Source organism: Falco punctatus (genome assembly GCF_963210335.1).
Source record: "Falco punctatus genome assembly, chromosome: Z".
In the NCBI taxonomy this organism is placed as follows: Eukaryota; Metazoa; Chordata; class Aves; order Falconiformes; family Falconidae; genus Falco; species Falco punctatus.
Window position 1 is genome coordinate 15,427,475 of NC_137586.1, and position 12,371 is coordinate 15,439,845.

The 12,371-nt window shown below is 40.2% G+C and overlaps 1 long non-coding RNA gene across 1 annotated transcript; it reads left to right on the plus strand.

The window, feature by feature from the left end:
• Nucleotides 1–285: 285 nt before the first annotated feature.
• On the plus strand, nt 286–8,522 carry LOC308056572. Its single transcript, XR_013924878.1, has 3 exons — nt 286–539; nt 3,506–5,703; nt 5,853–8,522. It is a non-coding gene; the product is annotated as an uncharacterized lncRNA (long non-coding RNA).
• The last annotated feature ends 3,849 nt before the right edge of the window (nt 8,523–12,371 follow it).

Consider the following 12,371-nt stretch of genomic DNA (forward strand, 5'->3'; position numbering starts at 1 on the left):
CACTCTCAGAACTACACAGAAACTCAGATTATTTACATGAGAAACTAGAATCTAGTTTCTGGTTTTAGTTAGGGTTCCCTTCTCCACAGTTGCTTGTCTTCTTATCGACACAGGCGTTTACTTGTAAAAGTCTGTCTTAGGAGACACTCTAGGGAGGAAAAACAATTAAAAAAATAAATGCTAAAAACTTTGGAGGGATGGGGGAGCCATGGCAGGTCTTGAGAAATGCCAAAAAAAAAAACAGAGGACAAAGTGTGGCAGCAAAAAAACATCGGGGGGGGGGGTGGGGGTGGGGGGGTGGGGGGGTGGTGACACTGGCTAGGAAAGAGAATTAAACAAAAAGCAAGCTGCAGCGTTTGGGAAGGGTTGAAAGAAGGTGAAGGCGCCTTCAGCAAATGGTAGTTTGTATAAAAGGGGAATCACAGAGAATATCTGCTTTGGCTGAACATAAATGAAGGAAAGGGAAGAAAATGCCAAAAACTTTGCCAAAATGTTGCTCAACTTCTTGTAATTTCGGGACTTGCCTTGCAAAATATCAGGTCAGTTGAACAACATTTTTCTTCCTCCAAGAACTGTATAAAGGAACCACAGCAAAAGCAATGAATAGAGTTTAACTCTAGAATTTGGATACAAATCAGGATGTGGTGAGCTCTGTTTATCAGGGTCTCAGATGTCTGATATTCTCGTCTTACATTAAGGATATACTTGAAGTAGCTACCACGTAAGGATTGTGCAATGACTTGTATGAAGTGACCTTGGTGATCACCATCCCATTCCTGTTAGGCCTTTGTCGAAAAAATCTCTTTGTCCCATTTGGCACGTAGTGGAATCGGCTTGGGGTTGCTCATGTCAGTCCAGCCTCCTCTACCACCAAATGTGGGCAAGCTGCTTTTGAGAAGGGCAATACCTGGGGCACAGATGGAACATAGATTGATACCTGCTCATTTTGCATGAACATATTGAAGGATGTGTAAGAAAGTGGCAGGTGAGACTCCTGCTGGGAGAAAGTATCGGAGAAAGTAGCAGTGGTGTGATAATTATGATGAGGCTAAACACAAATTCTCTTTCTTATTCTGAGCCTACTTATAAAGCAAAGTAGACAGATGACTTTAAAAGCTTTTCTGTGGTTTGTCATGTCTGTCCTTCTTGATCAAGACAATATTGGAATCAGGCACACCAACTAAAAAGAAATGTTGTTTTCAGAGATTTGTGGGTTATGTTGAGAATAGTTCCTTTCTGACTGAACACCAAGGCTGTTATTTAAACCTAATGAGCAGCGCTGCTAATAAAGGAACATTTCTGGTTTGCACAAAATGCTTCCTGCCTCTTCACTAGAAAATCTCAAGTAAAAGTTTCTGAAGGCAAGTCCAAAGAAAGGTGGATAAACTTCTTGGCTGACTTGAAAAGTAGAGAGAATAAAGAAAGAAACAGAAGGTAGCAAATATTTTGAACTTTGTTGCTGCTTCACCATTGTTTCTATGGCAAACAAAAATGACGGTTCCACCCTTTAGTTCACACAAGAATAGATTTACATGGGGAGCTGCTCAGCTTCTGTTGCAAAATATCTGTCTAGATATTTATAATGCTTTGAGCTCTGTAGTGTCTCAGGACCTGATCATGCTAGTAAATTTATCCCCACAAATCCACTTTGGCTATAAGACTTAACATTATTCCTGTCTTACAGATGTCACAGATCATATGATTTATCCTAACTCATGCAGCGTATCTGTGAGTGATCAAGGAGTAGGTTCAGAGCCCTGCTGAGAGTCCTGAGTGCTTTGACACAGACCAAGCATTCTACTCTTCCTCAGTGCAAAAAGTTTACCCAGCAAAGGCTGTAATAGCTTGAAGCACTCTTTTAAAAAAAGACAGTAATTTGTCATGAAAACCATAGAGTGGGTGCTGAAATGAGAGGAATTGCACAGTGAGCTACCGTATCTGATAGGCAATGAGTTTCCTGCATCAGAAGCTGATACATGTCAGATCTTTATCTGCCAGCTAGTCTATATAAAAGCAGACTGCAATTTTATTAGTTTATAAACCAACAGTCTATTTTCAGAAGCTGTCAGCAGTCAGTCAGAATAACAACAAATATGACCAAATGTGGTATGGTTAGTTAAAGTTCCTGTTTAGAGTTCACCTGTTTCTCAGTGTTTTCCTTCACTTTATTGTTTCATACAGAACAGAAAGACCCTAGTGCATGACCCACAGGTCCTGTGCTTGGCAAAACACCAGAGCAAGGCGAACACTGGCTTTCTCCTGGGGAACAGCTGAAATCTGTGCGGTTCAGTCTGTAACTGACAGTTCATAGCTCTCCATTTCTAATGAAATATATAATATATCTGTCTATCTCTCTCTCTGTGTCTCTCAGGTATTCTTAGTCCTTCCTGCCTCCTATACGAAAAATTAAATCCTGATCTGTGAAGAGCTGAACATCCCAGCAGGCTTACATCTTCACTTGTGATTTAGCAGAAAATGTTATAGCATTGTTGTCTGTATTTGAATGACATTGTCTTGCTTTACTGTTTTAAATAACAGTACAGGGTTACAACAAAGCCCAAGATGCTATTGCTTTTCTCATTCTTCAATATTCAGGATGTTCCCACCATTTTTAAATTCTTTTCACCTGTCAAATGGCAGTCGATAAATCCCTGGTGGATTAGGGCTATGCTCTATGCAGGCAACTTTCTAAGAACTGTCCAGAGAACAAGCTTTAAATTCTCATAAGGAAGAAAGAGTTTTGATTACTGAAGGATTAACAAATAAGAATCTTCTCTATAGAACTGACTGCACTATCTGGGGAAGCCAAATGTCAAACTGAGGTGTAACTGTATGGAAAGTATATGCTAGACATTTTTTAATATGTATGATTTGGGCCACACACTATGCAATATCAGGAAAAGTGAATACTATGTATTTAAGGAATTAGCCTCCTGAAAGTATCAAAAAAATCTTGTTAAGATATCATCACTGAGTAGAAAGATGCTCCAAGTGGAATTACAGATTCAGGAATTACAGGTGTCAGTTTGAGCATTATTGCAGACTTATACCAATGAGGAGGAAGTATGTATGGACTTCATAGAAAATAAGTCTCAATCTCCCAAGAGAACATCACTTCCAAGCCCAAACCAGTGTGCTCATGCTGCTCCTTATAGCTACTGCCCAGCCTGCTCTTAACATGGGCACCCTCCTCCCCTCAGCGCATCCTCAGCCTCCACAGACAATGTGCTACAGCACTGCAGGAGGTTTGTGAAGCTTGGTCCCATCTAGAGTCAATGTGGAAAATGGGTTATTCCCCTCCTTCTGTGTTTTCCATATCTGAAGACTGTTGTCACTCAATCCTGCAGTACATTCATTTCTAGACTGAACACTGTTGACAGTTTCAATTTTTGCACATAGGCCATATTTCTGGATATTTTTGTACTCTAAACTTTTTTTTTTTTTTTTTTCTCCTCTGGACTCTTTTCACTTGCTCCACATTTGTATGAAAGGGGAAGGAAGGAAGGAAGGAAGGAAGGAGGAGGAAGAAGGAAATTCCCTAGATGTCTCCAGTACAGAAAAGAAATTTGAAACGGAGGTTTACCAAAGCTAAGTAAAATCACTTTGTGAGTCTTACAGTCTTCCTCTTCATGGAGCTACTGTTTGCCTTTTTCACAAGAGTGTGCCACCGTTGATTCACATCTGTTTATGATCTTTTGTAAGGTCCAAACCCTTCTCTTCTAAACTGTTCCCTAGACCACTGTACTCCACCTTGAACTGGTACAGCTGATTGCCCTTGACAAAGGAAGTTTTATATTTGGACTAAGTTTATTGTACCTGATTTTCTTTTCTCAGGACATACTACTTTAATTTACCAAGGTAATTTTGCATTCTAATACTGTCCACAAATGCACTGGCAGTCCTTCCTGGCTGTATACATTGCCAGTTAGCTCTGGGCCTCACAAGATCCTGATGAGAATAGAATAATTTCTAAGGCAGATCACAGTGCTATATTCTTTTGGATCCGTTTTTTTTCATCTATATGAATAAACTAAACACATGCAAGCCTTTTGTCTAACATCAACACCAACTGCACTGACTCTGTCCATATTACTAAGCTCCAGCACATGGTACCTATATCAGAACCAGGTATCAGGTCTGACTCTATTAGCTACTGACCAGTATCTGGGGATGATCTAAGAGTGTAATCTTCATCCCATCCAGAACTGTGCCAGAATGATTTAACTGTCTGGATAATAAGTCCCACTGCCTGGGAACCTCCTCTGGTTTTCTGTCTAATTTAATAGTGTTGACCTTGCCACAGTGTTAGCAGTCAGGCAAATCTAAATGAAGGTATTACCCTGGCATCTGAAACCTGGTGGCAGGGTCCCCGCTGCATGCAGGTCTGCGAGCATGGATCTTGAGTTTGAAGAGAGTCATCAAGATAAGGAGTTCCACTTTGGCATTCTGAAAGGAATCTACCTACTGATGTAAAGCAGTAAATTACCTTTTAGGCTTGATCTGAACCAAAATCTTTCCTGAGTGAATGATTTAAAAATAGGAAAAGTGTAACAGAAAGTTACAAGGAGAAGGACTGCTCCAGCTAAACGGCTCACTGATCCCAATTGCAGCACACACATGGGCCATTGGCACAAACAGAAAGTGTTTCAGTCATTCAGAAGAGTCTATACCAAGAAAGAGCTGAACTCCCAGTGTTTACACTCTAGTGTATCTGGTTGAGATATGTTCTTCCTACTAGATGTACCGCTTATTTCTGAAAGTTAACATTAGTGTTTGTCAGCTGAAAGACATCATAATATTTCTTCTTTCCATTGTGATCAATCATTCATCAATGCATTAAATGCAGTGCAAGATTGGGCATGAATCTCTAACACTGTGTTTGGCACCAACAGGGCAGTTCTGTAATCTCCAAAGCTGTCACTTGTTGGTTCATTAGAGACAGAGAACTGCTGTGTTTATCCAGGTTCTTGTACTGGAGCCTAACCTGGAACATTTCAGGTTATGCAAGTACTTATATGCTGAACAAGGCAGCATTTGATAAACAGGTATTTTTAGGCTATGCAAAAGGCTTTAACGTCCACCCTGCCCCTGTGGTGCCCAGGGCCAAACTCTAGATTCAGAAAATATCATCCAGCAAACATGAGACCTTGAAAGTGCATAAATATTACAGCTTTGGGGAAGCATTAAGAATGATGTGAGGGCTGGGAAAAGTCCAAGTTTTTCCCTCAGCTTTATCTAGATCCTTTCATGAGCATTCAATACAGGGTATGATATGGATGATTTGACTGGATTGAGCATGGTCCACAACCAGGCAGCAACTCCTGTCACCCATCATACATCCAATGGTGAGTCAATATGAGATTTCACAGCTGTTGGTGCTTTGCTTATCTTATGGAGAACAGGGTCCTGGAAAGCTCTGCTTCTGGAAAAATTAGAGGTGACAGTGGATAATCCTGCACACTCTCAGCCAAAACTACATGCAAGTTTTCTGAGGCTGACACGGAGTGCTGACAAATTCCACCTCTACTACACATTGTAGCTGGCATGTGTTTGTGAACTCCTCGCCTCCATGCTCTACAGCATGGTGATTTCTGCTTAGATGATATTTTATTCCTCTTCCAAACACTCTTTCTTTACAGAGACCTCGGTGCTGAAGAGCTTTGAGGCTGAGGGGCCTGCAGAAAACCTAGCCAGGCCTCCAAAGTACGGGATACCTGGCTGCAAGCTACTGCTCATCTCTCCTCTTGCTATGGATTCAATTCAGACTGTGCTTTTTATTCTCTATATGAGTGCCTTTACAACTGTGATAGTCATTCTTTTTGATTTTGGCTCAATACAAATTTGTTTTCTAGATGGAAGAGGGAGAAAGTTCAACACAACAGGTGGAAGGAACTCAACTCTGCCACAGTTCTGCCACAGTAGGGGGGAAAATGAAGTCTTCATGGAGGTATTAATGCAGATCCACCCAGGCAGTGGAAGAATGTGGATCTACATCTCTACATCCTGTGTAAGATATCTAACTACTTCCTATAGCCCAGAATGGGACTGTCACCAACTTCCTTCTCCATTAATGTAGAAACAGTTTCCTTGGTTACTTAATTCTGTGCTGGAGGTCAGGACATCGAAGCTTACAGAGTGGGGAAAGAGAACAAAACAGTGTAATGCAGCACAGGGATCTACACACAAGTTATGGGATGGACAATAGGACAATCATATCTCCAGAGTGTGTCCAAGCCTGCTAGGATGTCCATATTTTGCTCCACATGGTCTGCTTTTCAAGGACCTGACAGCTTGCTTGGAGCTTGTGTAGGATGCTCTGCAACCTGGTCTGCTCTGTGTGGTCAAATCATCCACTTCTAAGCATTTCCTATTAGTCTGATTGGGTGATGGATTGTTTCAGTTCCACTGCATGCTACTTTGATATGACTATTGTTATCCATATGATGTACAGAAAGTTCTTCTTACAATCATATGAATTGTAGCTAATGCTTATATACTCGACATTTCACATGTATACATACAGACTGAGAACATACTCTGGAGGGAAGAAACCCTGACTGGGGTCAAGAGTTGAACACACCTTGCATCTAAACACTGAAGTGAATCCATTAATTTTGCTTATTACCAGTTAATAAATTGATTTTCACCAGAGTCTGTTATCAAGGCTCATAAAGAAAGGTGTTCACTACGTAGCAGAGTGGGTCACATATTTTGTAACAGGCTTGTTTTCTGCTGAAAAACTCTCGAGAACATTAATGTCTGCCCATGAGTTAATGCCAACTAACAGAGGGTCCAGTTTCCCTGTATGATCTTATGTTGTTCGGTTACCCATGAGCACCCTTTTTCCTATGTAGGGACTCAAAAAGTGTGGCATCAGACCAATAAATTCATCTCTTACTCTCTCAGAATCTTTTTTCCACCATTTTGATTGTAGTTTCTATCTGGAAACATTTTCCCAGCTGTGTTTCGTGGGTTTTTTTTCCAATAGAAAACTGTTTCCTGTCCACCTCTGCTATTTACCTGCAATGTAACCAAGAGATGGGAACATGCTGGACCAGATTCACATCATGAAAAACATGAGGCAGGCTCTAGAGGAAATAAACAAATACTAAAATAAAATTTAAAATTAGACATTTTTTTATTTTTTTTTAATTCCATGCTGTTGCTCACACACCAATACCTTTGCAGAAGCTGGTCTGGAATCTATTTTAAAATGAAGTGTTTTAGCTCTCCCAAAGCAGGATTACCCTATGAGGCTATGTTTAAATCAAGAAATATGCCATTAACACAGCATTAATACAGGCTTTTCACATTTTTTCCTCATTCCAATAAACAAATGGACTTTTATTTCACTGATACTAAACCAGACAGTGACAAAGGTTGACTTGACTGCTTAGTCTTTCCCTTGTTTTGCCACTCTTCAGGGTCCTACTTGTGCCCAGGGTTTTTGTGCTCTTGAGAAGAAAGGAATATCTAGAATATGTTACATGTCAGATGCAACCATTTTCTCCCACTGTCTTGTCTGAAGGGAGAGAAACCTGTATGAATTCCTTTTGCTGGTTCTTTCTTTTTCCCTTGCTTCTTCCACTGCCCACAGCTTCCACAGCGCTCCCACCTGGTGCTTCGTTAAACAGGGTGTGAATTCTTCACTTTGCAAAAAAGAATAAAATGTTGACATTAAGAAAGCTCTCTTGGAACCTGGGCCAGACTGAATTTCATGTACAATTCCTAAACTGTGCATTAAATTAATTGTGTTTCTACATCTGTGCTGGTGACGCTTTAGTGCAGAACCAATGATGTGCTCATATGAACTCATTGGCAGCTTTGTTTGTTTCCCAGGTGAAGTTTCATTTCCTTATTGTTATTTTCAGAGCAACTGAAAAAGCTTCCAAACAGACAGAAGTTTCAGTAAATTCTTGGAGAGAATTGTAAATGATACCTGAGGCATGAAAAGTTTACTTTAATCTGGAACGTTGATTTTGATAGACTAACGGGATGCTGCTTGTTCTTCTATTGTAACCCCCAGAGTTACTTCAGTGTACAATTAAAAGGAGAGAACCTCAACATCATAGCTGTACTGTAGACAGCATAACAAGTGGAATGCAAATGTTCAGGAATACTTTTAGGTTGTCCTTTGTAAGCAATAAATAACTGAATATAACAGCTTGTAGAACAGGAACAAAGAACTAATTAAATTTAGGTTAACTTGCAGTGAGCTTTTTTGTGTCTGTACATTAGGTAGATATTGGTTGAATGAAAGGAAGCAAGAAAACCCCTATAAAAATTTCACCCTTAAACTTCAGGTCTCATCATGTGTACACAAACAGCACAACTGTGCAGTTTATTTGCAAACCTCTTGTAATGATTGTAATTGCCACAAAATACAGAAGTACTTGTAAATAGAAGATGTTAAGACTCAGCACAAAAATGTCTGTTGTTTGTTGGTTTTTTTTTTTTCCAGCTGGTAGCACCTAAAACTATTCTGATGTAGTTTGTAGATGGGTAAATTTTCCCTTTCTCATTTGCAGGTATGTGTGAGAACACTACAGGCAAGAGACAGGCAGAGATTGTCCACCTCGGTTTTGGAAGAAATTTGCTTCACATTTCTCCAGAGAAAGGGAGGAAGGGGGATTCCTCCAGTCAGGGATGTAGGAAAACTGGGGCTGTACCTGGAGGTGTGGGAGGGATATGTTTGCATTTGTAATGGTGTTGCTGAGATACCTTGCAACCTGTGTCCCTTTTCTTTGCTTATCATCCTTAGAACAGTTGTCAGATTTGTTGTTAATTCCCAGGTTTGATGTTTACCCCAGGTCCAAAAGGCATGGGTTACTGAATATTGTAACTTGCTTCCCTTTGTCTGGCATACAAAACATGGTTTGTACTATGGGTTTATAAGGGCACATTTCATCTAGGCATTCTTCTCTATTATTGCACTGGTCCAAGATTTTGTGGACGTTTTTGTGAACTGATACAGATTTTGAGGTCTCTGTGTGTGTGTGTGAAATATTCCATATACTCCCTATAATATTATGTTGGGTATTTTGTGTCTTGCTGTCTGTGGGAGTTGAGCGAGGTAGATTGTCAGTGACCCTTCTTGACTTCGCACAGTTATCTGCAATTGTGGAGTCTAGACTTGGTGACTCTGGTGGCACCTTCAGTTGTACATGCCAGAGCACAGTGATTAAGCATGCAAATTGCCCATCACTGGGCTCCCACCATATGGATAAAGGCATGGACTGAAGTGGAGCAGTGCTTTGGGTGCTCAGGCCTTCAGCCTCTCACCACTGAGAAAAAGCATTTTTGCATCTGGTAGGCTGCATGCCCTGTTGGATGGAGGCTGGGCTGGACCCAGGACACCTGGGGGACATCCTTCCAAGGCCTCACTACCAGTGACAAGCTGGTGCATCTCCTAACATCCGTTTCCCTTCCTCCTTCTACATAGCAAAAAAGACTGAATTTAGCCCCTGAAAGAGTCAGTTAAGGAGAAATGATCTGACATTTTTACAAACTTGTGTTTCTTTGTAGGCAATTCTGTAGTGGAGAATTTCATTTCAGCCCTGTGCAAAAAAAAAAATCGCAAAACTTCTGGAGCCAGACAAATACGTATGCAGATAGTTGCTGCTCAAACAGGGTATGCATATGCGTGCACATGCAGTGCTGCAGAACATTTGTATTCCCAGTATAGTCGGCATGTTCTAACTATATGTCGCTCCATCTGCATTCAGAGCAGCAGTGTGCCACCCTGTAACCTCAGTGCATTTTGTCTGGACAGGTGAGAAAAAGTAGAAGTATTCTTTCTGTTGGGAGGGGCAGTCAGAGAGAAAGGCAGTGAATGGGCCACTGGCCAGTATGATTTTAGATAAATGAAATTGCTGCAATATGCTTAGGGACAGTAATTAATCCTGTCTCTGTGACTTGAACCTGTTGCCTTTGGAAGAACTGGGAAAAACGTTACCCTTGTCAGCAGACTGGAGTAGCTTACAGGTTTGTCCATTCTTTCCCTCTCCAAAACAGATTGAGGGCCCTAAAAAAAGCAGAAATGCAGATAAGGAGAATTAGAATCAAGCTGCCATGAATTGCCTCATGCCAGGTATCTGGTTCCAGCCTGGCTCTGCAGTGAAGTGGGCATGGGTGAAGGCATTCCTTTGAAAGGCTGGGAAATGGCACTGGACAACGACAAACTTATTCTGTCTCCTCTCCTCATCAGAGAAGGTGGTGGGTCTGTCAGTGTGTTCAGTGTGAACAGCCTCTGAAAGCTGCTGCAGACAAGCCTGCATAAAAAACAAAAGAAAACAAAACAAACAAAAAAACCCCAAACAACCAACACCAGTATATTTTGTACAGATTTGTAATTGTTTGTACATCAAACCAGACAGAGAAAACTGTTTTTCTATGGATATCTGTGAAAAACAACAGCTTACTAGCCTTTTTATACTTTAATAATTCTAAGCCTTTGATCACCGGAATTGCTAAAATACTTTAGCTGTTTTCCCTTATTCTATAGAGTCACTTTTATTTACTTTAATTACCTGGTCCACTGACATTTGTCATGGCCAACCTCAGGTGCTGGTGGCCTGGGTCAACACATGCATGTGTGAGTGTAAGCAGCTGGTCTAATGCAGTGAGCTGACTGCTCAGCCATGGTGCAGCTCCACACTGTATTTTTAATCTATGGTACCTCTGCTTTATTGCTGCATACTGTGTTTTCTTTTTTATTGCTTTTTCTAGAATGAGGAGCAGAGTTGAGTATACACGCTAACTTGGTATATCACCTTGCTACAGAGGCTTGAGCAGAGGACACTACAAACCTGTTACTAATCTGTTAGTATCTGGTTAGGTTTGTTAACCTGTTGTGACATTAATTCATGACTAATTGTTTAACTTCTAGTTGATAATTTTGAACTAACTACTGAGTAAAAATCTGTCATGTGCCTTTTAATGTAGTGATCTTTCCTTACTACCTTCCTAATCTGCAGTCCAGATGAATGTGCTGAACTTCATTTTGCAAGCCAGATCATCCCATTTATTTAAGGTTCTTTCAAAGGAGGCACTTACCTCTGTTAAAATGTATTAAATCTGTTGAAAATAAATTTTGTGAGATAATTTCCATTTTCTAAGATTACCTAAATACTGAATGTATTAAACTGAAAATGCCTACAGGGCTTCACACAGACAGTGCAGCAGTGTACACTGCATATTCCCCTGTGCACTCCCTCCAGAATATCGGTGCCCTCAAAGTGGTTGTCCAGCCACAGGTCCCCCACTGTGGCCAACTGAAAGGAGTGATTTACCAGGTAAGAACAGGCTGAACAACATAAACCTCCCCATAGTCAAAGCCTATCAAGTAAGATAATTCAGGAACACTATTTACATTGCCAATGTGCATGAACAAAAATCTGTATTTTGAACATGTGAAACTGGGACTTAAAATCCATGTTTGTGCCTGGATTTGACTGGCTCATTGTTAGTCATGAGCCATGACTCCATCTTTTCACTCTGTGGCTTGTGTCCATCTCTTCTCCTGTGACATAGACTTACTTGATTGGACTACTTTCTGAAGAGATTTCTAATCTATGTGCTGTTATTCATCAGTTAAAAATGGCCCTGGGATTTTTAAGTGCTGGCTTCCACATGTCTATGCATCATTCTTAGGAGTAAACCTGTTGTATTCAGAAATTCCTGGTATCTATGCACCTGGTATTTAATACCTGAAAGCTGTGGTTTTCCATCACAAGAGAAGAAATGTGAAGTTTTTCCACTGGCATCTACAGAAAAAGATATGCAGAATAATGGGATAGCTTCTTCTTATGATTGAATCGAAAGACCTCTATAGTCATGATTTTGGGTCAACAACAGAGATACGCATTATTATTTCCAGCCTTGAAAACATTTAAAATTTAAGTATTTTCAATAACACATCAGTTTCATATTTGGCTATATCTTTTGGAGTATCAACATGCATCTCAGACTCAGCAATATAAAGTCAGGACTAAATATTATGAGAAGTTTACATTTGAGCATTTCCAATTAAAAAAAAAAAAAACACAAAAAAACCCCACCAACAAACAAACAAAACCCCAAAAAACCTAGCAATGAAAAATATGGAATGGCTTTATTACGCATTACTCCCTAAAAATAAATATTGCTCAAGTTCTTTGCCAACTCCCTTGGCAAGTTAAGTTATTCCAAAAAATAATAAATGCATACCGGTAGCTTTCCGCTTTACTTGTGTGAAATGATCACTCATTAAATATTTTTTTCCCAACAATTTCCTTCCAATTATGCTTAAAATATCTTTGACTATATGGAAAATAGTGCATTGACAGCAGGGTGAAAGAATCTACTTCTCCCAAAGATGTATGACCCTACTG